The following is a 24930-nucleotide window of genomic DNA, read 5'->3' as shown; positions in this document are numbered from 1 at the left end:
ACAAGTGAGTTGATGTAGAATAACTACTTGTCAGGGCCACCATTTGGGGACTCCTGCCCTACATGGAGGAAGGGATGAGAGACCCCCAAGATCCAAAAGACCATGCCAGCTAAGAGGTGGCCAGGGGAAGAATTCAGCTGTCGTACTCAAAGCCACCAAATTGCACAACTGCTTCTTATATGTCTATCTCCAAAGAGACAAGTGCCATCCTAGGGCACTAAGGGCAGAGGTCTCACACACAGTTACACCCCATCAGCGGTCCTCAGAGGTACAAACCTCAAGTCAGTTCAAAGCTGGCCCTTCAGCCCTGAACTCCAAATTACCTCCAGCAAGTAGCCTGTCTCTTTAACAAGAGGCAACAAATCCGACCAAAAACAAGAGGGGGAAGGGGAATGGGTCACTGCCAGAAGGCACTTTCCAGGGCCCTCCTGCAAGGCCCTGCAAACTAGAGATAAGGCCTCAGCAGTCAGTCAGCTGGAAGCAACTAGGGAGTACCTCTCCACGCCCCTCCCCCAGTGCTCACACACCCAACACCGAAACCCCAAACCACTGGTGCATAATATGGTCTTCACTAACTATTCCAGCCCATACTAGGGTGAGGGGAATGTCAAGTTGAAAGCCAACTGCCCCCAGGGTCGCCTTCTCCTTTGCACATTAGCCTATGTTGTCTGACATTCACAGAGCCCTTTCCCCTTCAAGGAGTACCCTTTGAATGCCTATCCAAGACTCTTCGTCCTTGGATAGGCCAAATGCCATCTCCTCCAGAAAGTCTGCTCTGTCCACCCCAGACCATAAGCATCTCTCCCTCCTCTGAGACCTCACCTATGGCAGTGTTACTACTTCCTATAAACTCAATATCAGTTCTGCTCACTCCTGTGGGTAAGGCATCTTCTAGACTGATCATAGAGTTCCTGAGGACAGATCTGTGTCTCACCCCTCCATCCAACCCCAAGTACAGGGGTAAGCACACAGCAGGGCTCAAAAAAAGTAGAATGTAAGTCCCAGAAATCTGGGCAGCAGTCCTGACACTGGAGAGAAAAATTTCCCAGATGAGAGAAATAGAGAATTAATTGTACAAGGGAGAATCAGGAAGAGAGGTGGAGGTGCAGTGGGGGCAGGGGGGGAGGGCAGGCAGAAAGGAGAGATTTGTACCCAGGGACTGAAAAGCTCTCCTACACCAAGTTCCCATCATTGTACCCCACTATCCCATTTCACCAAATTCTCCTAAGAATTGGGATCCCCAAGAAAATCCTGGTTCCCTGTGGTGGGTGGGATGGCTGGAAAGGGCAGAACACCAATGGCAACCTGCACTAACCTATCTGCAACCAACTTTGTCAGAAGGTACAACCTGCACTAATTTCTACCCCTTCTTTCCTCCACCCAAGTCACACAGATTCAGGAAGGGCCTTTTCCTTAGCACCACCACTTCCAGGTCATCCCAGTTGCCCTCTTGACCCCTTGCCCTGAGGAAGCCAGGGGATGACATGATGCCCTACTTGACCCCAGCATACCTGGCATCTGCTCATTAACCCCAGAGCTCTCTCAGTTCCCACCCTGTCAACAAGACGCTCTAAGATTCACTCCCCTGCCACCCAGCCAGTCTGGCTCTAGACCATGGCTTCAAGCTGACTCATGGGGCAGGACTGCAGGGGAGGGGGGCAGGGCAGAGTAAGCCAAACCTCACTCTTTGTGCAGGGGGTGGGCAGCAACTGGCATCAAACAGCTGTGCCAGGCTGTGGCTGGCAAGGACTACAGCTCCCAACATGCCAAGGGAGCAAGGCCAGCAAAAACAACAAGTCCCAGAATACGTCTGTACCTTCAGACACTTTTGAGGCCTGGGAGGTGGGTGAGGTGGATATTGGTATAGGTATCAACTTCGAGGCTCATTCTCCCCTTCCCTTCAGTATTAAAGATTTCAATTTCTACCATGCTATGATCAAGGAGAGTGACAGGAAGAATTCCTATCCATGTGCTTTCCACCCTCATCCTGTGCGGAGAGAACTGCTGCCAGCTGCTATTTTGTCCCTACATACATCCACACAAGCTAGGGGGGCTGTTCCCACGGGCCACCACTGTGGGTAGGAAGGTCGACCTATTCTCTTAGCAACCCCTCGGCCCCCAGCCTAGAGCCCTCTACCCTCAGAGGGGAGGGAGGAGACCTTAGCAGCTTCTCTAAACTAAGCCGGGCAGACTCACCTGACTCTTGGACTCCTTGTTCTGGACGATCCCTTACCCCCTGCGCAGCCTCCCAGGTCCTTTCTCACTCCTCTCCTCCCCACAGCCTGGGACAGGCCCCATACTGTACTGGAGCTTCGGAGATTTGCTCTTTCCCTCTGGCACACTCACCCCGCTCCCAAATCGGCTCCGCTGAGGTGGCCGCTGCTCCGGGCCCTTCCGTCCCGTCCCGGTCCCTCCCCTTGGATCCCCGGTCCTCCCTTCCACGGGCCCCCAACCCAGACAAAGGGTGGCTCAGGCTGAGCCCTGCTCTGCTAGGCGCTTCGCTGCTCAGCTTCGTGTGCAACACTAGCGGGCCCTGGCGCCCGCAGACCCCCAGCCGCTGCCGCGCCCCTCCCTGCGACAGTCCCTCCCCGGGGCCGCCCCGGCTCCGCGCCGCCGACTCCGCTGCCCCTCTGACTCACAGGCCATTTCCTACCAGCTGATGGGGCCGCCCGCCCCGCCCAGCGCCCCACCACCCGCGCCGCGGCAGCCACGGCCGCCACGCCCCCCTTAGGCTACGCCCTCCCTGGAAAGCGACCATGCTCATTGGTCTATAGGAAGCCAGCCTCCTCGCGACCTCAAGTGCGAGGCACGCCCCCTCCAAGAGGCATACGCCTATTGGTCCACAAGGGGGTAGGCCTACCCAAGGTCGCTCCGCCTGTCTCTTTAACCCGTCAGCTGCTGGAGTCCAAAGCAACACCCTGCCCTGCCATTTAACCCTTTCAAAGGCGTAGGCCTCCCACATCTCACCGCTCCACCCTACTCCCCCGCCCTTCCTCCTTCCAGGCCGATTAATAGGAAGCCCGAGGGCTTTAAAGACACAGTTTGACAACCCTCAAAGTCTGCCTGCTGTCTATACCAGACCTCAGACCCCAAATATCCTCACTCCCATTTGTCTTTCCCCACCTTCCAAACCAGAGCTTAAGAGCTGGAGAACTAGTGAAGCCCAGGAAGCTTCCTTCATGCCAGAGAAGAAAAAGGCCTGAGGTGGGACCCTATCTCCTTCCATGCTAAGAAGTGGTATTTTTCCCACTCTTACTCTTAAATTGATGTTCTTTTGCCTTCTTTAGAGGAGCCCCCGGATTCCTAAGATAGGGATACATTTTAATTTCAGGGACATTATTCTTTGTGCCTGTAAACTCCCTTTCTGAGATCAGGCTGCCCCATCCCTTCTGCTAGCACTCTTTCTACTCACAGGCCCATGTTCAAAGAGACAGAGCACACAGGGAAGTGGGATAGGAGGGCTTCTGCCCAAAATGTGGGAAATGAGCCCAACTTTTGTGATGGAGCTTAACCCCATGACTCACAGCTCCCTCAAAACTATCCACCCTCCCACTGAGTCACTGGGCCCCAGCCCAGTTCAGACCCAGTCAAATCAAATGGCAGCAGAACTAGCATCCCTAACCCTTGTCCTCCTACTCTTTAAATGACCAGGATGGAAAGGTTTGCAAGGATTGAGCATTCAAAGACACTTTCTAGAGGGTACTCTAGAGGCAACCTAAGAAAATCAATAGTCCTGTCTCCCCTGCCCTCTGCACTTGTCAGCAAGTCAGACAATTTGGGTCTTAGGAAGCTTTTTCTCCCGGTCCTTCACAGAAGTAGGAGGCAAACATCAGAGCCAAAGAGGGAAAGTCCATTCTTCTGCAGTTCAGAGGCTACAGAGAGCCCAAGGTCCTTGTTTCTGCCTTGCCTGTGTTGTGGACCCCCCAGGGTCCTGAGATTCTATCACTAGATGGTAAAAAGAGGCGCCTTCCTCTTCCCCCTAGTCCCTCATTCCTAGACTTAGGAGACACAAGCAAGTAACAGTCCCTCTAAGCTCCCTTCTCTTTACCTCACCCTAGACCACCTTTTTCAAGAGGACTGACTTCCTTGCTGGTTCCCTAGTGTAAGGAACAGGATTAAGGAAATTTTCAATGCCCTTGTCAAAATTACAGTGTATCAATGTAAGAGCCTACTTGCCTTAATAAAAGCTTACTAGGAAAACAGAGACATAGAACACTGTAGGAAAAAAAATATCCCTTAGCAACCCCACCTTATCCTATCTTTCTGCCACTACCATAGGCCAGGCCTTAGTTACCTACAAAGGTCAGAGGACAATAGTTCAGGGTGAAGGATCAAAGATGTTCCAGGCCTCAATATACCCTGGGAAAGCAGCAGGGTACAACCAAGAGGCCTTACTACTGGACACGGTGGCTCATGCCTGTAATCCCAGCACTTTGGGAGGCCAAGGTGGGTAGATCACAAAGTCAGGAGTTCGAGACCAGCCTGACTAACATGGTGAAACCCCATGTCTACTAAAAATACAAAAATTAGCTGGGTGTGGTGGCGCGCAACTGTAATCCCAGCTACTCAGGAGGCTGAGGCAGGAGAATCGCTTGAACCCAGGAGGCGGAGGTTGCAGTGAGCTGAGATCATGCCACTGTACTCCAGCCTGGGCGACAGACTGAGACTGTCTCTCAAAAAAAAAAAAAAAAAAAGAGGCCTTACCTTCCTGCCCTAAATTTACCATGCTTTTTTTTTTTTTTTAATAGCAGTTATCACTACCTGACTTCTCCCTCCCCCTATATAATTTCTTTCTCCCCTTATTAGAATGGAAGCTCCATGAGAGCAGCAACTTTGTTTCATTTGTGCTCATATTCACAGAGCCAACATGAGTCCCTGGCAATGTTCAATAAACATTGACTGAAGAAAACAACAGGCCCTGGGCTGAGTGAACAGCAATCAGGCGATCTGGATCCTATCTAGCCCTTTCACTGTGACATCTGGGGAATCACAGTCTCTTTAGCCATAAATTTCCAAAACTGTAAAATAAGGGGTTTGTATAAACAATGACTGCTGAGGGCCTCTGCAGCTCTATAATTCTAATGACTGTTGTTCACTCATATCCATATCAGAGGATAGCTCCAGGCATTCGAACGCCCTGCTGCCTTGTACCAAAGCAGAAAGGCTATATCCTCCAGTCTCAGCACAGCAAACTGATGCCCTTTCTCTTCATGCCCCACCCACTCACACAAACCTCCCCAGTCCTGAGGAAGCTAGAGAGAGTCTGCCCTAGGCCCGCCCTCTCTGAGAGACTGTCTGGGAAGCAGTGTTGCCATAGCAATCAGCTCCTCCTCAAAAGGCTTCAGCCTGCCCTTTTTTACCCCACCCTACCCCAGGGCTTTGTCTGTCCTCAGCACAATCCCCCCCTCCCCAGCCAGTCTCTCAGCTCCTGGGTGGTTGTGTGAGGAGGCTGGCTTGGGGCCCCTTTTAGCAACACTGTCACACTCATTCAGCCACTGTGTGGAACTCAAGCCTTTCCCACCCTCTCCCAGCCAGCCTAGGGGCAAAAGGAACTCTAGCACTCCATCAAATCCCCTCAGGGAAGCAGAGGAGCCCTCAAGAGAACTAGGTCCTAGTCTCGGTTCTGATAGTGCTTCCAAGCCTGGAGTGTGGGGAGCTACTCCCTTTTCCTTCCCTGAGGCTGGAACCTCACAACCCTTACTGGGTTCAGCTTACAGTCATAGCCCACCTCTCAAAACAGATGGAAGATCCTCAATACTCCTCACCACTTCCCCCCTCCCACAGAAGCCCTAGTGTTCCCCACCCAGGGGAAGGACAAGGGTGGGGAAAATCAGTTTGTGTCAAGTGGTTAAATGTGGCTACCAGTCACTTGGGGGTCTATGTGAGAGACCTGGGTGGTAGTGGTGGGGGTGGGGTCTGAGCCCTGCTGCTGGTTACCATGGTCTCTGGTCATTGAGCACAAAGTCCCAGGCAGGGCATGGCTCCTAGATGGGCAAGGGCCAGGCCAGGCCCTGGGGCAAGGAAGGAAGTGGGAAATGAGCACACCCAGAGCGTAAGGGCAGGGCAGGGAGGGGGAGGGGGAGACAGAGACAAGGCTGGCTCTGGGAGGAACAGGAACTAGGATGGGGGGTTGACAGGAACCCAGTGGGGGAAGGGTCCCCCAGGACATCAGCTAGGGGAAGAAACCCCAGTCTCAGCTGGACAGATCCAAAAGAGACTGAGGAGACAGTCACACAAGCCCTGGTGACAAGCAGGGTCCGACTCCTCTCTGAGTGCTCAGGCCAGGAGGTGAAGTTAAAAGCTGAGCAGACAGGAGTGCAACAGATTGGCCTCTTCACCCAACTAACTCCATCACCCTTGCTCCTAGAACCCAGAACACAATATCTTCCTGGAGTTACTACAATGCCCTAAACTGTTACTTTCTCAAAGTACTGGGGGTTCTGTTCTCCCGCCTCAACTGGGGCCTACAACCCCTTCCCCTAGATAGTGCCCACAGACCCTCCGACACCGCTACACTCTGGACCACCAGCCCTTCTCCATTAAACAGTCCCCCTTCCGTCAAAGCGCCTCCAAGTCCCCTCCCCCTCATGTACCTCCTCCAACCCCCCACATCAGACAGCGACACAGTCCCCTCACGGTGTACCTCGCAACACCCCCCCACCCACAACAAAGCGCTCCTGCCCTTCCTCCATAGAGGCCCCTAGAGAATGCACCTTGTTGCCCACACATTGAGTCCCCAACTGCTCCCCCGACTCCGTGTCTTCCCTCAACATACAGCAGTCTCCAGATTGTCTGCAAAGCGCACCCCCATCCGCGTCCCTTCTTCCACGCTCACCCCGCCCCACACCTGTAGTTCCGTGGATCCCGTTGCACTCGGGTAGGTGGTAGTGGTTGGGGCAGTTACTGAGCAGTCCTATCTGTAGTCTCGGCCTGCAAACCTCGCCCCTTCGGTTCGAGCCCCGCCCCCGCAACGCCCAGGCCCACCGTCTCCCTTGTCCCACCTTCCACCTTCTCCGGACTTGTCCCTTTCCTCGTTTAATTTCTCGAGCTCCTCCCCTGTAGCCCGGGCCCCGCCCCCTTCTGTCCCCGCTCCTCTTTCGCGTTTTCTTTGCATTTCCCCAGGATCCTCAGCTTTTCCCAGGCCCCACCCGCGATCCCCGCCTTCTCTTGGTCTCTCCGCCTTTCACCGGGACCCGCCCCCTCGGATTCCAGCCTGGCAGAAGTCGCGCCAGGCCCCCTTCCACCACGATCCCCCTCCCATCTCAGAGCCTCTCCTCCTTCCGCCCCTTCTCCCTCACGCCTCACCCGGGCGGTCGCGATCCAACCAGGATCCGCTGGCTCTGATTGGCGGTGGCAGCCCCAATGGATGACGGAGGAGACAAAGTGATGGCCGCAGGTCGCCTGAGGTCCCACCCGGCCACGTGCGGCTTCTGTGATGACAGGTCTAGAGGGGCGGGGCTTCGGTCGACAGGCTGCTAGCCTGAGCGGAGCGGATCAGGGAAGGGTGGGAACCCGGAGCCAGGGCCAAAGCCACAAGCCTGAGGGCTCTGAGCCGGGTTGGGGCTCTCTCGCTGCTTTCGCGCCGGTGTGAGCTGCCTGCGAAACTCGAGCCTCTTTGTAGGGATGTCTGGGTTGGCGCGTGCATTTGCACTAATAGGGGAGGTCCGTAGGGTTTGCAAGGTAGTGCAAGGAATCTCAGGGGTCTGTGAAAATAAGGGAATCTGGGCGATGGGGTTCAGGTTTGCGAGGTTGAGCAGTTTCTGAAGCCTACGCTGTGCAGGCGGGTGTGGGTTCTGGGATGGACAGTAGGAGTCAGATCTGTACCTATTGAGGCACGTCAGCGAGGAGATCTGTGAATTTTACGAGATGAGTGTTGGTATGGAGTCAGATCTGTACCTATTGAGGCAGGTCAGCGAGGAGATCTGTGAATTTTACGAGATGAGTGTTAATATGGAGTTAGGATGGCCTGCAATTGCTGGAGAAAAGTGAGGCCTTTCCCTTGTACAGGTGTCGAATGAACTGCAGTACAGTTACATATGTTCTGCAATTTAAGTGGCGCTTGAGTCTCTTCTCTCCAGCCTCTCCCCATGAGATACAATAAGGGAGGGCGACGCTTTCCAGACACCGGTAGATGGCAGTACAGGACACTTGCAGAACTGAGAGAGCCCAGCTCAGCGCCAATCTGTGGCCTCTCTGAGGAGCAGACCGTTTGGGTCTGATTTGATCAAGTTCTCCAAAAGTCACATTCTTTTTTATTTGTTTTGAGACCGCGTCTCGCTCTTTCGCCCAAACTGGAGTGCAGTGGTGCGATCTCGGTCACTGCAGCCTCCGCCTACTGGGTTCAAGCAATTTTCCTGCCTCAGCCTTCGGAGTAGCTGGGATTACAGTCGTGCGCCACTAGGCTGGAATAATTTTCGTATTTTTGGTAGAGACAGGTTTCACCATGTTGGCCAGGCTGGTCTCAAACTCCTGATCTCAAGCGATCCACCCTCCTCGGTGCCCAAAGTGCTGGGATTACTGGCGTGAGCCACAGCACCCGCCAAATTACAGGCGCCTGTAATCCCAGCTACTCTGGCGGGGGCGGGGGCGGGGGCGGGGGCGGGGGCGGGGGCGGGGGCGGGGGGGGGGCCAAGGCAGGAGAATCGCTTGAATCCAGGAGGCAGAGGCTGCAGTGAGCTGAGATCGCACCATCGCACTCCAGCCTGGTGGACAAAGATTCTCAAGGCTCTGTGACTTTATGCCAGTAGTTAACTTAAACTGGTTTACTCAACGTCAATGGTGTGGAAGGCGCAAAAAAAAGAAAGAACAAAGTATTTTCTCTGCCCATAAGGAACGTATTGTTTAGACAGTGATACAAATGCCTACATAATCCCAGAAGGGCAAACTAAGAAAGGTTTTGTGTAGTGGGAAAAGCACAGAGTTTGAAGTCATCTAAACTTCTTCAACTTAAACTTCAAACTTCAACTTATGGGTTCAACTTATGAGTTTGTCTCATACCTTTGAGTATTTACTAGCTGTATAGATTTGGGTAAATTACTTGACTTTAAAAAATTAATTGTAGAACAATTTTAGATTTACAGAAAACTTGTAAAAATAGTGCAGAGAGTTTTCAGATGTACACTATACCTAGTTTCTCCTATTATTAACATGTTTCCTTATATGGTTCATTTATTACAATTAATGAGCCAATATTGATACATTAACAATAACTAAAATCCACACTTTATTCTGATTTTCCTTTTGTTTTTTTGAGACGGAGTTGTCACTCTTTCACCCAGGCTGGAGTGCAGTGGTGTGATCTCGGCTCACTGCAACCGCTGCCTTCTGGTTGCAAGAGATTCTCCTGCCTCAGCCTCCTGAGTAGCTGGGATTACAGGCATGTGCCATCACCCCTGGCTAATTTTGTATTTTTAGTAGAGATGAGGTTTCTCGTTGTTGGTCAGGCTGGTCTCGAACTCCCGACCTCAGGTGATCTGCCCGCCTCGGCCTCTCAAAATGCTGGAATTAGAGGCATGAGCCACTGCGCCCAGCCTATTCTGATTTTCTTAGTTTTTCCCTTATGTCCTTTTTCTGTTCCAAGATCTGATCCAAGCTGGCACATTACATTTAGACATTATGTCTCCTTTGGCTCCTCTTGGCTGTGACAGTTTCTCAAACTTCCTTGTTTTTGATGACCTTAACAGTTTTTGTTTTGTTTTGTTTTACTTTGAGACAGAGTCTTGCTCTTTTGCCCAGGCTGGAGTGCAGTGGTGCTATCTCGGCTCACTGCAACTTCTGCCTCCTGGGTTCAAGCAATTCACCTGAATAGATGGGACTACAGGCTCATGCCACCATGCCTAGCTAATTTTTGTATTTTTAGTAGAGACAGGGTTTCACCATGTTGCCCAGGATGGTCTTGATATTCTGACCTTGTGACCCACCTGCCTCGGCCTCCCAAACTGTTGGGATTACAGGCATGAGCCACTGTGCCCGGCGTTTTTTTTGTTTGTTTTTTGTTTTTTTGGCTACAAGTGTGAGCCAGAGCACCTGGCCTCATATTGCAGTTTAAAAAAAAAAAAACAACAGTGGTACCTAGGCAGCCTGAGTCTTTATTTTTCTACAAGATTTTTAGAACTTCTTTATGAAATACTTGAGGCATACAGGAAGCTCTAAAGAATATCATAACAAATATCCATCTGGCAGGTGGATCACTTGTGGTCAGGAGTTTGAGACCAGCCTGGCCAACATGGTGAAACCCCATCTCTACTAAAAAGACAAAAATTTGCTGGGTGTCGTGATACATCCCTGTAGTCCCAGCTACTCGGGAGGCTGAGGTGCAAGAATTGGTTAAGCCTGGGAGGCAGAAATTGCTGTGAGCGGAGATTGCTCCACTGCACTCCAGCCTGGGTAACAGAGCGAGACCCTGTTTCCAAAAAAAAAAAAAAAAAAAAAAACAGAAAAACCACACTTTTATCACATAGCTTTAGCAAATTTTTTTTTTTTTTTTTTTTTTTTTTTTTGAGACGGAGTCTCGCTCTGTCACCCAGGCTGGAGTGCAGTGGCACGATCTTGGCTCGCTGCAAGCTCCGCTTCTCGGGTTCACGCCATTATCCTGCCTCAGCCTCCTGAGCAGCTGGGACTACAGGCACCCGCCACCGTGCCCGGCTAATTTTTTGTATTTTTAATAGAGACGGGGTTTCACTGTGGTCTCGATCTCCTGACCTTGTGATCCGCCCGCCTCGGCCTCCCAAAGTGCTGGGATTACAGGCGTAAGCCACCGCGCCCGGCGAGCAAATCTTAATATTTTACATTTGCTTCAAGTTCTCTGTTAAAGAAATTAGTATTTCAAATAGTTATAGCCCTTACATACTCCTCCCTAATCTCATTCCCTTTCGTTCCCAGAGTTGACCACTATCCCAAAATGGTATTTATTTTTCCTAGAAAACTAGGCCAGGCACGGTGGCTCACGCCTATAATCCCAGCACTTTGGGAGGCCGAGGTGGGTGGATCACCGGAGGTCAGTAGTTCTAGACCAGCCTGGTCAACATGGTGAAACCCCACCTCTACTGAAATAAATACAAAAATTAGCCGGGTGTGGTGACAGGCGCCTATAATCCCAGCTACTCTGGGAGGCGGGGCCAAGGCAGGAGAATTGCTTGAACCCAGGAGGCAGAGGTTGCAGTGAGCCGAAATCGCACCATCGCACTCCAGCCTGGTGGACAAGAGCAAGACTTCGTCTCAAAAACAAAACAAAACAAAAACAAACAAAAACCAACAACTCTGATTGATGTACATGTATTTCTACTGGGTATATACCTGGGAATTGAATTGCTGAACTCCTAGTCATGTGTATGTTTAGCTTCAGTAGATATTGCCAATATGTTTTCCAAAGAGATTGTTACTGTTAGGCCTCTGAGCCCAAGCTAAGCCATCATATCCCCTGTGACCTGCATGTATACATCCAGATTGCCTGAAGCAACTGAAGATCCACAAAGAAGTGAAAATAACCTTAACTGATGACATTCCACCATTGTAATTTGTTTCTGCCCCACCCTAATTGATCTATGTACTTTGTAATCTCCCCCACCCTTAAGAAGGTTCTTTGTAATCTCCCCCACCCTTAAGAATGTACTCTGTGAGATCCACCCTCTGCCCGCAAAACCTTGCTCCTAACTCCACCGCCTATCCCAAAACCTATAAAAACTAATGATAGGCTGGGCGCGGTGGCTCAAGCCTGTAATCCCAGCACTTTGGGAGGCCGAGACGGGCGGATCACGAGGTCAGAAGATCGAGACCATCCTGGCTAACCCGGTGAAACCCCGTCTCTACTAAAAAATACAAAAAACTAGCCAGGCAAGGTGGCGGGCACCTGTAGTCCCAGCTACTCGGGAGGCTGAGGCAGGAGAATGGCGTAAACCCGGGAGGCGGAGCTTGCAGTGAGCTGAGATCGTGCCATTGCACTCCAGCCTGGGCAACAGAGCCAGACTCCGTCTCAAAAAAAAAAAAAAAAAAAGAACTAATGATAATCCCACCACCCTTTGCTGACTCCTTTTTCTTTCGGACTCAGCCCGCCTGCACCCAGGTGAAATAAACAGCCTTGTTACTCACACAAAGCCTGTTTGGTGGTCTCTTCACACGGATGTGTGAGACACTTAGATTTTGAATAACTTATTTTCACATATTGTAACTAAAATGTCAGTTGGGGTCACCCTTTCTTTTTGAGATTAAATAAAATTGCATATGTTTTACCTCACATTAAATGGGAAGTCCAGTGTCATCATAGATCCTTTTGTGAATTCTAGGATTGAGAAGGAGCTTGAGCCGGGCGCGGTGGCTCAAGCCTGTAATCCCAGCACTTTGGGAGGCCGAGGCGGGTGGATCACGAGGTCAGGAGATCGAGACTATCCTGGCTAACATGGTGAAACCCCGTCTCTACTAAAAATACAAAAAACTAGCCGGGCGTGGTGGCGGGCGCCTGTAGTCTCAGCTACTTGGGAGGCTGAGGCGGGAGAATGGTGTGAACCCGGGAGGCGGAGCTTGCAGTGAGCCAAGATCACGCCACTGCACTCCAGCCTGGGAGACACAGTGAGACTCCGTCTCAAAAAAAAAAAAAAAAAAAAAGAGAGAAGGAGCTTGATTCCTCTTGACTGTTGACCATTCTTGCTGGCCCTTGCTGAATTTACGACTCACTGGTTTCACCCCGTGCAGCTGTTCTTTCTCTCTTTCTTTTTGATTTTTTGAGTCAGGGTCTTGCTCTGTCACCTAGGCTGGAGTGCAGTGGCACAATCATGGCTCACCACAGCCTTGAATTCCTGGGCTCAAGTGATCTTCCCACCACCACCTCCCAACTAGGTGGGATAACAGACATGTACCATCATGCCCTGCTAAGTTTTTCTGTTTTTTTGTATAAATGAGGTCTCACTATATTGGCTAAGCTGGTCTTGAACTCCTGGCCACAAATGATGCTCTTGCCTCTGCCTACCCAAATGCTGAGATGACAGGTGTGAGCCACTACACCTGGCCCCTTTCTTTTTTCTCTCTCTCTAACCTAGAAATAGAATTATTTCTTTATTTCCTATCCTCCCCAAACTTCTTATGGAAGGCATCGGTATGAGTAGCGGGCATTACCGAATATTTGGCGGTAATATAAGGAAAAAATATACCTATATAAACAACTCAAAATTGAATATTTGGACAGCAATGTTCTTTAAATATGTGTGTGTGTATATATGTGTGTGTGTATATATATATATAAAACGCATTTTTCTTTTGAGACAGAGTCACGCTCTGTTGCCTAGGTTGGAGTGCCTAGGTTGGAGTGCAGTCCAGCTTGCTGCAACCTCCGCCTTCTGGGTTCAAGTGATTCTCCTGCCTCAGCCTTCTGTGTAGATGGGATTACAGGTGCACACCACCACGCCTGGCTAATTTTTTGTATTTTTAGCAGAGATGGGGTTTCGCCATGTTGGCCAGGCTGGTCTTGAACTCCTGACCTCAAGTGTTCTGCCCACCTCGACCTCTCAAAGTGCTAGGATTACAGGCGTAAGCCATTGCACTCGGCCATTTTTTGAATATTTTTTATTTGTTTGTTTGTTTGTTTGTTTTCCGAGACAGTCTCACTCTGTCACCCAGGCTGGAGTACAGTGGCATGATCTAGGTTCACTGCAACCTCCGGCTCCTGGGTTCAAGCAATTCTTCTGCCTCAGCCTCCCAAGTAGCTGGGATTACAGGTGCCTGCCACCACGCCCACCTACTTTTTGTATTTTTAATAGAGACAGGGTTTCACCATGTTAGCCAGGTTGGTCTCGAACTCCTGACCTCATGATCCGCCTGCCTTGGCCTCCCAAGGTGCTGGGATTATAGGCATGAGCCATGGCGCCCAGCCTCTTTAAATATTTCAAAAAGTCCTTCAGCCATCCCATAATATTATAACTGCCCAAGAGGTTCACCTTGCCCGCTGCCTAGACAGAGTGGATTTCTCAAAACAGGGGAACTGCAATAGAGAAAGAGCCAGCTGTGTGGGAGACTGGAGTTTTATTATTATTCAAATCAGTCTCCCCAACGTTCTGGGAGCAGAGTTTTAAGGATAACTTGGTGGGTGGGGGAAGCCAGTGAGCCGGGAGTGCTAATTGGTCAGGGATGAAATCACAGGGAGTCAAAGCTGTCTTCTTGCACTGAGTCAGTTCCTGGGTGGGGCCACAAGATCAGATGAGCCAGTTTATCCATCTGGGTGGTGCCAGCTGATCCATCAAGTGCAGGGTCTGCAAAATATCTCAAACACTGATCTTAGGAGCAGTTTAGGGGGGGTCAGAATCTTTTAACCTCCAGCCGCATGACTCCTAAACCATAATTTCTAATCTTGTGGCTAATGTTAGTCCTACAGAGGCAATCTAGTCCCCAGGCAAGAAGGAGGTCTGCTTTGGGAAAGGGCTGTTATCGTCTTTGTTTTAAACTATAGACTAAGTTTTTCTCAAAGGTAATTCAGCCTACACCCAGGAATGAACAAGGACAGCTTGGAGGTTAGAAGCAAGATGGAGTTGGTTAAGTTCGATCTCTTTCAATGTATATCATAATTTTGCAAAGGCAGTTTTAATATTTTTTACCCCTTTTCTTATTATTCTCACCCACATCTCTCTATTCCCAGTACTTAGTCACACCAAGTAATTTCTCCACACACATTTCTTCTAGGAGTTATATTTGCATATCAAAAAGGGTCACTTTTGCTGGGCAGGGTGGTTCATGCCTGTAATCCTAGCACTTTGGGAGGCTGAAGTGGGAGGGTCACCTGAACCCAGGAGTTTGAGACCATCTTGGGCAATATAGTGAGACCTCGTCTCTATAAAAAATTTTAAAAATTAGCTGCATAGTTGCCTGCCCTGTAGTCCCATCTACTTGGGAGGCTGTATTTCAAATGGAGCAGAATTATAAATGTATGTCACTAAGGAGAGGCCTCAATTTTGCCTCAGGAGAGGCTGCAAAAGGCATGAGAACACCTGATACCTGCCCTGTTGCACCCTGTCATGATTTGGAATTACAGGCCACTAGCCTACAGGCACCAGGCTGCAAAGTACAAGCATACCCTTTGTATCTGTTCATTCCAAACCCCAGTGAACACCAGTGTAGCATCCAGAATGATTTGAGCAATTGAAGAATCCCATCTTAATGTTTGTTGGTACCCCAGCCCCAAATACATTATTGATTGTAGCAGCCAAAAAAATGTGTCCAAGGAAAATAAGCTTGCTTAAGACAATTTGCCTTTTGGTGATAACAGTTGCTTGTAGAGCTGAGGACACTGGGAGTGTAAGGATAAACAAGTTATTTTCTCCATTTATAAAGGGCAAGTAAACCATTTACCCTCTTTCATTTTTTTCTCCTTTTCTTTCTTTTTTCCTTTTTTTTTTTTTTTTTTTTTGAGACAGGGTACTGCTCTGTCATCCAGACTGGAGTGCAGTGGCACAATCATGGCTTATTGCAGCCTCGACCTCCCAGGTTCAAGGGATCCACTTGGCTTGGCTTCCTGAATAACTGGGATGATAGCCCTGTGCTACTACGCCCAGCTAATTAAAAAAAAATATATATATATATATTTTTTTTTTGGCTGGGTGCAGTGGTTCCTGCCTATAATAGCAACACTTTGGGAGGCCAAGGCAGGCAGATCACTTGAAATCAGGAGTTTGAGACCAGCCTGACTAACATGGTAAAACCCCATCTCTACTAAAAATACAAAAATTAGCTGGGCATGATGGTGCGTGCCTGTAATCACAGCTACTTGGGAGGCTGAGGCAGGGGAATCACTTGAACCCAGGAGGCGGAGGTTGCAGTGAGCTGCGATCGTACCACTACACTCTAGCCTGGGTAACAGACCGAGACTTCATCTCAGAAAAAAAAAAAAAAATTGTAGAGATGGGGTCTCACCATGTTGCCCAGGACTGGTCTCAAACTCCTGGGCTCAGTCTCCCAAAGTGTTGGGATTACAGGCCTGAGCCACTGCACTCAGACTCCTCCCTTAGAGTTCTTAGAGTTACTCCTTGGATACAAAATAAATTTGGGTCCTTACTTTAATATTTGGAACTTCCCTGGGGATTAAACCTAGACTCCAGCTTTTACAATACGGATGTAACTCCAAGGTTGTGTGCCAAATGACCTCTAGATATGTAAACAAGAGTCTCTGGAAGGACGTACAGGAGATTTTCAGGAGGCGTAGCCCTTTGTCCCTTCAGGAGATATTGCTCGCTCTTCTGCTTTGCTGTATAAGTTATGTGCAATTTTGTCTTAACCTTGTAGTCATTTTCAGGCTACCTTACATATATGTAACCTGTTATTGCTTAGTCAATAAGAAATTACATTCTCTTACTCATTTATATTGACAGGGAAGAATCTTCTCGCAGCAAGATTATTTCATTTCCCCAAGAGCAACACAATTGTTCATTAAAAAAGAAGGCACCTGTAATCCCAGCACTTTGGGAGGCTGAGACAGGTGGATCACTTGAGGTCAGGAGTGCGAGACCAGCCTGGCCAACATGGTGAAACCCTGTCTCTACTAAAAATACAAAAATTAGCCAGGCATGGTGGTGGGCACCTGTAATCCCAGCTACTCAGGAGGCTGAGGCAGGAGAATCACTTGAATCCAGGAGGTGGAGGTTGCAGTGAGCTGAAATCCTGCGATTGCACTTCAACTTGGGTGATAGAGTGAGCGACACTCCATCTCAAAAAAAAAAAAAAAAAAAAAGCAAATGATCTGAAGTGGATTTCCTTGCTCTTGATGAATGCATGTTACCAGTACTATTCAGTTGTTTTTTATTCAACAATTCAATGATGAATATGAAGTAAGTAAATTATCCTCTGAGTAGTCTGCATGAAACAATTACAGGTGAAAATATTTTCAAAGAAGTTGAGAAAACACTAGTTCAGTACAACCAGAAGTGGAATCTATTAAATTGTGTTACAACTGATGGTGGCAAAATATATGCAGAGCAGAAAAATTTTTGGTTCAAAAAATTTGCAAGGCTTCTTAAATTGTAATGTGTTTAATGTTGTGAAAGGAAAATATCTTGGACCCCCAAAATCACTAAGCTAAAGGAAAATTTCCAGCTGAGAACTGCTCAGGGCAAATCTGCCTCCCACTCTATTCAAAGTCATCCCTTTGCTCACTGAGATAGACACATATTCTGTTTGCCTCCTTTGGAAAGGTTAATCAGAAACTCAAAAGAATGCAACCATTTTTGTCTCACCTACCTGTGACCTGGAAGCCCTCTCCCTGCTTCAAGTTGTCCCCACCTTTCTAGACAGAACCAGTGTACTTCTTATGTATATTGATTGATGTCTCACATCTCCTTAAAATGTATAAAACCAGGCCGGGCGCGGTGGCTCACGCCTGTAATCCCAGCACTTTGGGAGGCCGAGGCGGGCGGATCACAAGGTCAGGAGATCGAGACCACGGTGAAACCCCGCCTCTACTAAAAATACAAAAAATTAGCCGGGCGCGGTTGTGGGCGCCTGTAGTCCCAGCTACTCGGGAGGCTGAGGCAGGAGAATGGCATGAACCCGGGAGGCGGAGCTTGCAGTGAGCCGAGATCGCGCCACTGCACTCCAGCCTGGGCGACAGAGCGAGACTCCGTCTCAAAAAAAAAAACAAACAAAAAAAAAACCAAGCTGTGTTCTGACCACCCTGGGCATATGTCGTCAGGACTTCCTGAGCTCTGTCATGGGAACATGTCCTTAACATTGGCAAATAAACCTCCTAAAATGAGTGGGACTTGTCTCATCGTTATTCTCAATTGACATCTGGTAGCCACAGAGGGATCCTGAGTGAAGGTGACCCAGCCTGCAGCAGCTTGCCTACTGGTGCTTGGTACTCGCTTGGGCACCTTTTAGCCCAAACTGATAGGACGATTGCTGAAGTCTGGGACCCCTTTCCTCCAGGAATCCCTGATCTTCCAACATTTTTCAGCTGGGGGTCTGAGATTTAATTGCCATTAATAAAATCAACTTTTTTGGAGGGAGTTTCGACTCACTTCCATCAAGGAAGACGAGCCTGCCTGTTTCTCCACTGGCAGAGAGCAGTTTTCAGCTTGGGCCCCATCACTATGTAAGATAACTGATTTAGGATTCTGTCTTGCAAATTCTTTTTAAAAAACTAAAGTTAGCATTAACAACCAGTTGGTGTTAATTTCTGCTTACACTTAGAGCGCTCAGAAATCATATAATTTGGCCAGGCGCGGTGGCTCACGCCTGTAATCCCAGCACTTTGGGAGGCCGAGGCGGGCGGATCACGAGGTCAGGAGATTGAGACCATCCTGGCTAACACGGTGAAACCCCATCTCTACTAAAAATACAAAAAATTAGCCGGGTGTGGTGGTGCGCGCCTGTAGTCCCAGCTACTCGGAGGCTGAGGCAGGAGAATGGCGTGAACCCGGGAGGCGGAGCTTGCAGTGAGCCGAGATCGCGCCACTGCACTCCAGCCTGGGCGACAAAGCGAGACTCCGTCTCAAAAAAAAAAAAAAAAAAAAAAAAAGAAATCATATAATTTTTGTGATCATTGTTAGTTTTGCTTAACTGTTTTGTTGTTTGTTTATGTCTTGTTGGGGGTGTGTGTGTGTGTGTGTGTGTGTGTGTGTGTGTGTTTTGGTCCTTTCCCTTATTGAATTGGACTAACTCCAAACCTTCTAACTAATGAGTATGGAATCTTCCACGCTGAAGAAATAAGAGCACCTTGCTCCCCTCAGCCTTTCAGGGCATTCTCAGGCAACTGAGGACCATGTGAGGGTGTCTAGGAGGAATACTCCCTAAGAGGTGTAGCAGCTCTAAATGTGTTTCCCGTTCAGAAGAACATGCTTAGGGTCTAATCTCAGCCAGCAGGTGCATATAAGGAGCTGACCTCTCCCAAACCTTGAGCCCTTGACACACTGGGCCAGGTAGCTGTGACCCGGGTGGACTGAACTGGTTCAGGGGGTAAGGGCCCTGAAAAGCTAGGCCTGCAAGCAGCACATTTTGGATCTGACACACATCCCGACTTGGTCAAATCAACTCTAAATTATGGGGAACAAGGCCTCTGAAGTGGGAAGAAAAGAGCCAACAAAAGGAAAAAAAAAAAAAAAAAGAGGAAAGATTTTTAATGTTGACTACTAAAGGGGCTTTATTTACATAATGAGGCAACCTTTCTTGCCAGCCAGACCAAACTGAAAGAGTAATGGCTGTACTTCTGAAATAGCAGCATTATGTCCTAGATGAACTATGGTAATAAAATTAAAAAAACTTTTTTTAAGGAGCTCAGTGGTTAAAAGTCAGCTTAATTAAAAGGTTAACATCCAAAATGTGTGTGCATGTGTGCCTGTTTGTATTTAAAAGGCCTTTATGTTTTTGTTTGTTTGCTTCTTATTTGTTTTTCTCTCCTAGGACCTTGTGATTATTATTTATTTTTTTTGAGCAGAAGTTTTTTTTTTCTTTCTTTCTTCTCAGTTGACTGAATTCTGTTTTCACCTGTTTTTTTTTGTTTTTTTTTTTTACTAAAATAGTTGCAACAGAGTTTTCTCCCTTTTATTAGAGAACCAGGTTTGAGTGTGGACTCTGCTGGGGGCTCAGAGATTCAGTTAAAAGATAGGTAGTCCCTATCTAAATAAAATTGGTCTCCTTAGACAATCTTATGATAAATTTTCATAATTTTATGTTTCAGCTGGCTCAAAGAAAAATAAAAGTGTCTCCCTCTAGCACCACTAGACTTTTTCTCTCTGGATTTTATGATGTAAATTTTGCTATTTAATTTTCACCTAAGTTGTTTTCTTTAATATGCAAATTTAAGACTATTTAGCTGACAACTGCTTAGGGTTGTGAAACAGGTAATCAAAAACCTGCAAGTCTAAGATAGAAAAAAAGAGGGTCTTTATGAATCTATAAATATGTCTATGTATTTATGTGTCACATACACAATGTTTCACTACTAAAAATGTATAAAGAGCTCTAATTAATTGGCTTAAAGAAAAATAAAAGTGCCTAAATCAAATGCATTATCAGGAAAAAAAAGACAGGTCAAATGCTTTTTCAAGTTTATGTAACTTAAATAAAATCTTTAATAAATAAGCTAGCTTTAAAATTATTGGTAAAGTAATATTAGAAATGTCTTAAGAATGGCCAGGATACATTTTTGTTTGCATTTATGAATCAAGCAATTTCAAGCAAAACTTATCCCTACCAAATACTATAAGGTGTCAAAATTTGGCATAGGGGTTACAAAACTATAAACCCAGCTCAAAAGAGAATGATCTATGTTTTTGCTTGTATAACTTTTAATAAAACATTAATATTGGTTTAATGAAAATAACTACATCTTGAATTATTTAGTAAAATTACCATAACTTCTAATCTTCTGCTTTTAGGCAGTCTAGTCTGCGGGCCTTAAGGACGTTTGTTTTGGGAAAGGACTGTAACTACCTTTGTTTCAAACCTAAACTATAAATTAAGTTCCTCCCCAAAGTCCAGGAATGCACAAGGACAGCTTGGAGATTAGAAGCAAGATAGAGTCAGCTAGGTCATATCTTTTTCACTGTCTCAGTCATAATTTTGCAATGGCGATTTCATAACTTTAAATCATGACTATTGTAGTTTTCATAAATAATCTAAGTAAACAATTAAAATAATTAGGTGAATGTAATGGAATGAACACTTGTAAACAAACTTGTCATAATTTAGAATCTTAAGTTATATTAAATTAAATAATAGGCCAGGCACAGTGGCTCAAACTTATAACACTTGTAATCCCAGCACTCTGGGAGGCTGAGGTGGGTGGATCACCTGAGGTCAGGAGTTAGAGACCAGCCTGGCTAACATGGTGAAACTCCGTCTCTACTAAAAATACAAACAATTCGTTGGCGTGGTTGTGGGCACCTGTAATCCCAGCTACTCGGGAGGCTGAGGCAGAAGAATCGCTTGAACCTGGGAGGCAGAAGTTGCAGTGAGCCGAGGTAGTGCCATTGCAGTCCAGCCTGGGCAACAAGTGAAACTCTGTCTAAACAAAAAATAATTAAATAATAGATATTTCATTATTTGGGTATTTTCCAATAAATACATATTGTAAGAAAACATTCTTGCCAAAAAAAAAAAAAAAAGTGTGTCCTTTTTAAAAAAGATGAACAAGTTTTGTCTAATTCAAAGCTTACTTAAAGGTTATGTATAGAACAAGGTAAAAGGAACCAGGAAATAAAAGAGACATAAAGAAAGTTATAAAAATAAAAAGGTGATTTTTTTGTTTTTGTTTTTGTTTTGTTTTGCTTTGTTTTTTGTAAGAAAGCTTAAAGAGAAATAATTTTATATGAGAAAGAATCTTGTATGGTAAATTTAGTCCTAAAATAAAATGACTGGTTGTTTAAGGAGGGATGTTCAGGACAACCCAGAAAGTCCAAGCATGTCATGAACGGTCAGTATAAGTCACAATAAGAGGATTTATATTAAAAAAAAAACTTTTATATGTTCAAGTTGTCATAGTAAATATTGGTTTGCTTAGGGAAAAAAAACTAAGCAAAATGTTTTTAAAAAAATTAAGGAGGCCGGGCGCAGTGGCTCAAGCCTGTAATCCCAGCACTTTGGGAGGCCGAGACGGGCGGATCACGAGTTCAGGAGATCGAGACCATCCTGGCTAACATGGTGAAACCCCGTCTCTACTAAAATACAAAAAAAAATTAGCCGGGCGAGGTGGCGGGCGCCTGTACTCCCAGCTACTCGGGAGGCTGAGGCAGGAGAATGGCGTGAACCCGGGAGGCGGGGCTTGCAGTGAGCTGAGATCCGGCCATTGCACTCCAGCCTGGGCAACAGAGCTAGACTCCGTCTCAAAAAAAAAAAAAAAAAAAAAAAAATTAAGGTTATTACATCTATGTATCTTCCTGTATGTTCTTTTAAAGTCCTTGTGACATTGGGTTACAGGGCTTTGACTCCTGGACCTAAAAAGGACACTAAGTCCTGCTAAATCTTAAACACTGACAGCAATTAAAGCCTCATCTTCATGCCCTGTAGAAGATGCCAATCAAAATAAACTGCATTCCTAAGACACAGGGTAAGAAATGAAGGCTCTTCAACTCAAGGCCCAAGGACTATCACGGAAAAGGTGGGCACATAAAATTGTAAGGGCTGATTTTGAAAGATAAAATAATTTCAGTTTCTCTATAAATTAATCATTAACATCAAAGGCACACAGATGCAAGACTAGTGTATGGGCCACTGTGTCAGATTAACAAGCTTTTCTTAAAGCATTAACTGACTCCTTAATAATAGTTACAAAGGTTATAAAAGGCTTATGGAAGCTATATCTTATGGTCAAGGTTAAAATTTTATAGATTGTTTACAAAACTTTGAAAAACAAATTTAATTGGCTTCATTCAATTTTTTATTAGGGCTTATTGTTTGGAAAAGTAAATCTCCTCTCTCAAAGAATGAACGGTTTCACCTTTAAAAAAAATCCTTGAGTTATCACTTTGGTTAAATGAATGACTTATTTTACAATAACTTGTGATCCTATTTTGTAATAGCAAGTGTTTAAAACCTTTGATATTTGACACACTTTCCAAAATCAAATTATAAATTATGTTTTTTTCTGACCTAATTAATCCTTTAAGATATAAGTTTCCTAAAGTCTAAATATGACATAATTTGGCTTATTTGGTACAAAAATTATACAGGAAATATTGTCAAATATGAAAGGGTGTTTGGTTTTCTTTGGGCTGTATTTGTATAAATATCTAATTGATATGTGTTCCAAAATTAAGGGAAACTCCTATAATTCTGATATAACTTAGTGTACATTATTAGTAATAATTATAATTATTGTGTTAAATTATTGTATGCTACGAGGTAACAAATTTCCTTGTCAATTCTGTCTTTGACAATGGCTGCCCAAAACCTTTCTGTCATTCATGGACAATTGTTGTCTTGTTTTGGTCCTCTTTAGAAGGTGGTTCTGTAATCAGCCACAGAACTCTAACAGGAGTTCTTAAATGTCGATTTCTGATACCTTTGGAGATTGTGACATTAGAATAGAGGGGAAAAACTTTTAAGACTCTCATGGATGGAGAGCTAAAATGTTAACAAATAGCAAGCAGAACACAGAACAGGAGTTAATTGCATAAACTGAACTGATAAAAAACTGAAGTAATCTTTCTAACCTTTGCTTTAAATGTTGCTAATCCTTTGTTTTGTTTTTCAGAGACTTGGAACTTTTCTTTTGAGCTATCAACAGCTTTTAACAATTTAGTGTACTCCTGTGAACAAAATTTGGAGCATATATATTTCTCTCTACCTGATTTCTCCAAAATTTGGAAACTATTTGTGAGTATTCTTAACTTATGGCAATGCAGTTATTTGCGTAATTACAATAAGAATCTGTTTTTGGGCCGGGCGCGGTGGCTCACGCCTGTAATCCCAGCACTTTGGAAGGCCGAGGCGGGCGGATCACAAGGTCAGGAGATCGAGACCATGGTGAAACCCCGTCTCTACTAAAAATAGAAAAAATTAGCTGGGCGCAGTGGCAGGCGCCTGTAGTCCCAGCTACTCGGGAGGCTGAGGCAGGAGAATGGCATGAACCCGGGAGGCGGAGCTTGCAGTGAGCCGAGATTGCGCCACTGCACTCCAGCTTGGGCGACAGAGCAAGACTCCGTCTCAAAAAAAAAAAAAAAAAAAAAAAAGAATCTGTTTTTGGCCAGGCGCAGTGGCTCTCGCCTGTAATCCCAGTACTTTGGGAGATGGAGACAGGCGATCACGAAGTCAGGAGATTGAGACCATCCTGGCTAACACGGTGAAACCCCATCTGCACTGAAAATACAAAAAAAATTAGCTGGGCATGGTGGTAGGCACCTGTAGTCCCAGCTACTTGGGAGGCTGAGGCAGGAGAATGGCGTGAACCCAGGAAGTGGAGCTTGCAGTGAGCCAATATCATGCCACTGCAATCCAGCCTGGGTAATAGAGTGAGACTCCATTTCAAAAAAAAAAAAAAAAGAAAGAAAAAAAAGAATCTGTTTTCATTTGTAACAGGATGTAATGGGAGGAACTGGTTATTTCACCAGGGCTTTGACTGGAGTGGTGTGCTTTCCTTTAAGGAACTAAACCTGACTTATGGAGCAAATAAAGCCCCATGGTGAAACTGGCCCCACACCTTCCCTGTACAGGGTTCCTAACCTGTGATAGGTAAACTTTGTCACTTTCTAACAGGCAAGGGAGCCCCAGGTTTATCTTGGAACCTCAAGAGGAGAGGATCACCAAATTCATAGGTATTTGATGGCACAAATCCATGACTGGGCTCAGCTTCAAAAAAAGTCTTATCTGAGTTTCCTTCTACGAAACAAAGTTCCATTAAAGCCAATTAAAAGAACAAGCCTATGTGAAAAATAATTATTCTTGCTGCATTTTATACAAATAATCTGGCCAAGTATAATAAAGCAAATCAGTCCTATCATAATTTGTCCTTAGTAAAATTAGAAAATGAGAGAGAGAAAAATTATGTTTCAAAAACTATAATACATCTGTTGTTAGAGTCTAGTCTTGCCTAATGTTTTTCACTTTTTATAATTTTCTACAGTTGGGGTTGAATTCTAATTTTTTCTTCAAAATTTCTACAAATCTTCAAAATAATGTTTTCAATTTTTCTTGTTTTTTTCTTCTTTTTTTCCCCATATTTTTTCTAATCTGGAGTCACTGAAAACTAAGCTGTGCTTTCTTAAAGCCCTGTGAACTGAAACCAGACAACTTAAACTTCAGAAGAAAATAACAGCAATTACTTACATACATAAGCCTCTTTCATATCTGCCTACTGATGTATAGACTTAAGAGTAATGTGACCTATATTGATTTTTCACGGTTGCTCTTTTTCTCCCTTTCTCTGCCTATTTTCTTTTCATAGGATACGAGTCTTCAAAACCTGCTAAAAATGAGCTTTTGGGATCTACCTGTCTAGAAATAAACTATCCTATTCAGAAG

At 46.0% G+C, this 24930-nt stretch overlaps 1 protein-coding gene and 1 long non-coding RNA gene across 15 annotated transcripts in view; one reads left to right on the top strand and one right to left on the bottom strand.

The window, feature by feature from the left end:
• ATOSB (atos homolog B) overlaps positions 1-7420 on the bottom strand; it is a 12258-nt gene extending 4838 nt beyond the window's left edge. For 2 of the 14 annotated variants that reach the window (XM_015117346.3, XM_077965040.1), the window contains exon 1: positions 6848-7315. The gene's annotated coding sequence lies outside the window, so the exon portion shown is untranslated. 14 annotated transcript variants of the gene reach the window in all.
• LOC144334652 (uncharacterized) lies at positions 7305-24930 on the top strand. Its single transcript, XR_013404763.1, has 3 exons — positions 7305-7442; positions 23165-23286; positions 24854-24930. It is a non-coding gene; the product is annotated as an uncharacterized LOC144334652 (long non-coding RNA).

Source organism: Macaca mulatta, chromosome 15 (assembly GCF_049350105.2).
Source record: "Macaca mulatta isolate MMU2019108-1 chromosome 15, T2T-MMU8v2.0, whole genome shotgun sequence".
Taxonomy (NCBI): domain Eukaryota; kingdom Metazoa; phylum Chordata; class Mammalia; order Primates; family Cercopithecidae; genus Macaca; species Macaca mulatta.
This window is presented reverse-complemented; position numbering and strand designations above follow the sequence as displayed.